Source organism: Lissotriton vulgaris, chromosome 8 (genome assembly GCF_964263255.1).
Source record: "Lissotriton vulgaris chromosome 8, aLisVul1.2, whole genome shotgun sequence".
In the NCBI taxonomy this organism is placed as follows: domain Eukaryota; kingdom Metazoa; phylum Chordata; class Amphibia; order Caudata; family Salamandridae; genus Lissotriton; species Lissotriton vulgaris.
The window spans coordinates 1530691874-1530696808 of record NC_141696.1 but is presented as its reverse complement, the minus strand read 5'-3'; the positions used below and the strand labels follow the sequence as shown (position 1 = coordinate 1530696808).

Below are 4935 nucleotides of genomic sequence, written 5' to 3'. Positions count from 1 at the left end.
CTTCCACTTCCCCTTGAACACAGATGTCAGTAGTCAGATGACATTGCTTACCTACTCATGCCAAATATATCTGGGTAATATAGTGCTAGTCCATTAAGAGTTAAAAAAACAACTACCTAACCTGGATCCAAAAAATGCTATTTACCCATCTTACCAGTTAATTGCGGAATGATACAGGACTCCTTAAAACATATCTCTACCATATGAGGTTAAAAATCCAGGTCCTGCATCTATTTTGTTAAATGGTTTAAATTAAAGTATGAAGACCACAGCTATAAGCAGGCCGAAATAGCTCAGTTGGGAGAGCGTTAGACTGAAGATCTAAAGGTCCCTGGTTCAATCCCGGGTTTCGGCACAGTTGAGAGGTTCCTTGCTTCTAACAAAATAGGTCTTGGAATCAGCTGTAGTACTTTTTCTCTATTCATCAAATTTTTTCCAACTGATCTACAACACAATCAATTTAACATAGACTTTGCTTTATGTCCTCCTTCTAAACTTGCTTCCACCTCTCTTACCTTCAGGTTTGACAATGAATATTTCCCATTTCATGCTTTTTTGTAAAGTAAACTCTTGTCTGCATTACCTTCCACCTCCCCTTGAATACAGATGTCAGTAGTCAGATGACATTGCTTACCTACTCATGCCAAATATATCTGGGTAATATAGTGCTAGTCCATTCAGAGTTAAAAAAACAACTACCTAACCTGGATCCCAAAACTGCTATTTGCCCATTGCACCAGTTAATTGCGGAATAATACAGGACTCCTTAAAACATATCTCTACCATATGAGGTTAAAAATCCAGGTCCTGCATCTATTTTGTTAAATGGTTTAAATTAAAGTATGAAGACCACAGATATAAGCAGGCCGCAATAGCTCAGTTGGGAGAGCGTTAGACTGAAGATCTAAAGGTCCCTGGTTCAATCCCGGGTTTCGGCACAGTTGAGAGGTTCCTTGCTTCTAACAAAATAGGTCTTGGAATCAGCTGTAGTACTTTTTTCTCTATCAACATTTTTATCAACTGATCTACAAAATGATCAATTCAACATAGACTTTGCTTTCTGTCCTCCTTTTAAACTTTCTTCCACCTATCTTGCCTTCAGGTTTGACAATGAATGTTTCCCATTTCGTCCTTTTTTGTAAAGTAAACTCTTGTCTGCATCACATTCCACTTCCCCTTGAACACAGATGTCAGTAGTCAGATGACATTGCTTACCTACTCATGCCAAATATATCTAGGTAATATAGTGCTAGTCCATTTCGAGTTAAAAAAACAACTACCTAACCTGGATCCCAAAAATGCTATTTACCCATTGCACCAGTTAACTGGGGAATGATACAGGACTCCTTAAAACATATCTCTACCATATGAGGTTAAAAATCCAGGTCCTGCATCTATTTTGTTAAATGGTTTAAATTAAAGTATGAAGACCACAGCTATAAGCAGGCCGAAATAGCTCAGTTGGGAGAGCGTTAGACTGAAAATCTAAAGGGCCCTGATTCAATCCCGGGTTTCGGCACAGTTGAGAGGTTCCTTGCTTCTAACAAAATAGGTCTTGGAATCAGCTGTAGTACTTTTTCTCTATTCATCAAATTTTTTCCAACTGATCTACAACACAATCAATTTAACATAGACTTTGCTTTATGTACTCCTTCTAAACTTGCTTCCACCTCTCTTACCTTCAGGTTTGACAATGAATATTTCCCATTTCATGCTTTTTTGTAAAGTAAACTCTTGTCTGCATTACCTTCCACTTCCCCTTGAACACAGATGTCAGTAGTCAGATGACATTGCTTACCTACTCATGCCAAATATATCTGGGTAATATAGTGCTAGTCCATTCAGAGTTAAAAAAACAACTACCTAACCTGGATCCCAAAAATGCTATTTACCCATTGCACCAGTTAATTGCGGAATGATACAGGACTCCTTAAAACATATCTCACCATATGAGGTTAAAAATCCAGGTCCTGCATCTATTTTGTTAAATGGTTTAAATTAAAGTATGAAGACCACAGCTATAAGCAGGCCAAAATAGCTAAGCTGGGAGAGCGTTAGACTGAACATCTAAAGGTCCCTGGTTCAATCCTGGGTTTCGGCACAGTTGAGAGGTTCCTTGCTTCTAACAAAATAGGTCTTGGAATCAGCTGTAGTACGCTTATCTCTATCAACATTTTTATCAACTGATCTACAAAATGATCGATTCAACATAGACTTTGCTTTCTGTCCTCCTTTTAAACTTTCTTCCACCTATCTTGCCTTCAGGTTTGACTATGAATGTTTTCCATTTTGTCCTTTTTTGTAAAGTAAACTCTTGTCTGCATCACATTCCACTTCCCCTTGAACACAGATGTCAGTAGTCAGATGACATTGCTTACCTACTCATGCCAAATATATCTGGGTAATATAGTGCTTGTCCATTCAGAGTTAAAAAAACAACTACCTAACCTGGATCCCAAAAATGCTATTTACCCATTGCACCAGTTAACTGGGGAATGATACAGGACTCCTTAAAACATATCTCTACCATATGAGGTTAAAAATCCAGGTCCTGCATCTATTTTGGTAAATGGTTCAAATTAAAGTATGAAGACCCCAGCTATCAGAAGGCCGAAATAGCTCAGTTGGGAGAGCGTTAGACTGAAGATCTAAAGGTCCCTGGTTCAATCCCGGGATTCGGCACAGTTGAGAGGCTCCTTGCTTCTAACAAATAGGTCTTGGAATCAGCTGTAGTACTTTTTTCTCTATTAACATTTTTATCAACTGATCTACAAAATGATCAATTCAACATAGACTTTGCTTTCTGTCCTCCTTTTAAACTTTCTTCCACCTATCTTGCCTTCAGGTTTGACTATGAATGTTTTCCATTTCGTCCTTTTTTGTAAAGTAAACTCTTGTCTGCATCACATTCCACTTCCCCTTGAACACAGATGTCAGTAGTCAGATGACATTGCTTACCTACTCATGCCAAATATATCTGGGTAATATAGTGCTAGTCCATTCAGAGTTAAAAAAACAACTACCTAACCTGGATCCCAAAAATGCTATTTACCCATTGCACCAGTTAACTGGGGAATGATACAGGACTCCTTAAAACATATCTCTACCATATGAGGTTAAAAATCCAGGTCCTGCATCTATTTTGTTAAATGGTTTAAATTAAAGTATGAAGACCACAGCTATAAGCAGGCTGAAATAGCTCAGTTGGGAGAGCGTTAGACTGAAAATCTAAAGGGCCCTGATTCAATCCCGGGTTTCGGCACAGTTGAGAGGTTCCTTGCTTCTAACAAAATAGGTCTTGGAATCAGCTGTAGTACTTTTTCTCTATTCATCAAATTTTTTCCAACTGATCTACAACACAATCAATTTAACATAGACTTTGCTTTATGTACTCCTTCTAAACTTGCTTCCACCTCTCTTACCTTCAGGTTTGACAATGAATATTTCCCATTTCATGCTTTTTTGTAAAGTAAACTCTTGTCTGCATTACCTTCCACTTCCCCTTGAACACAGATGTCAGTAGTCAGATGACATTGCTTACCTACTCATGCCAAATATATTTGGGTAATATAGTGCTAGTCCATTCAGAGTTAAAAAAACAACTACCTAACCTGGATCCCAAAAATGCTATTTACCCATTGCACCAGTTAATTGCGGAATGATACAGGACTCCTTAAAACATATCTCACCATATGAGGTTAAAAATCCAGGTCCTGCATCTATTTTGTTAAATGGTTTAAATTAAAGTATGAAGACCACAGCTATAAGCAGGCCAAAATAGCTAAGCTGGGAGAGCGTTAGACTGAAGATCTAAAGGTCCCTGGTTCAATCCCGGGTTTCGGCACAGTTGAGAGGTTCCTTGCTTCTAACAAAATAGGTCTTGCAATCAGCTGTAGTACTCTTTTCTCTATCAACATTTTTATCAACTGATCTACAAAATGATCAATTCAACATAGACTTTGCTTTCTGTCCTCCTTTTAAACTTTCTTCCACCTATCTTGCCTTCAGGTTTGACTATGAATGTTTTCCATTTTGTCCTTTTTTGTAAAGTAAACTCTTGTCTGCATCACATTCCACTTCCCCTTGAACACAGATGTCAGTAGTCAGATGACATTGCTTACCTACTCATGCCAAATATATCTGGGTAATATAGTGCTAGTCCATTCAGAGTTAAAAAAACAACTACCTAACCCGGATCCCAAAAATGCTATTTACCCATTGCACCAGTTAACTGGGGAATGATACAGGACTCCTTAAAACATATCTCTACCATATGAGGTTAAAAATCCAGGTCCTGCATCTATTTTGTTAAATGGTTCAAATTAAAGTATGAAGACCCCAGCTATCAGAAGGCCGAAATAGCTCAGTTGGCCGAGCGTTAGACTGAAGATCTAAAGGTCCCTGGTTCAATCCCGGGTTTCGGCACAGTTGAGAGGTTCCTTGCTTCTAACAAAATAGGTCTTGGGATCAGCTGTAGTTCTTTTTCTCTATTCATCAAATTTTTTCCAACTGATCTACAACACAATCAATTTAACATAGACTTTGCTTTATGTCCTCCTTCTAAACTTGCTTCCACCTCTCTTACCTTCAGGTTTGACAATGAATATTTCCCATTTCATGCTTTTTTGTAAAGTAAACTCTTGTCTGCATTACCTTCCACTTCCCCTTGAACACAGATGTCAGTAGTCAGATGACATTGCTTACCTACTCATGCCAAATATATCTGGGTAATATAGTGCTAGTCCATTCAGAGTTAAAAAAACAACTACCTAACCTGGATCCAAAAAATGCTATTTACCCATTGCACCAGTTAATTGCGGAATGATACAGGTCTCCTTAAAACATATCTCTACCATATGAGGTTAAAAATCCAGGTCCTGCATCTATTTTGTTAAATGGTTTAAATTAAAGTATGAAGACCACAGCTAAAAGCAG

The 4935-nt window shown here is 38.1% G+C and overlaps 1 non-coding gene across 1 annotated transcript; it reads left to right on the top strand.

Annotated features, from left to right (window-relative positions):
• Positions 1 to 282: 282 nt before the first annotated feature.
• On the top strand, positions 283 to 355 carry TRNAF-GAA (transfer RNA phenylalanine (anticodon GAA)). The gene has a single exon. It is a non-coding gene; the product is annotated as a tRNA-Phe (tRNA).
• Positions 356 to 4935: the final 4580 nt, after the last annotated feature.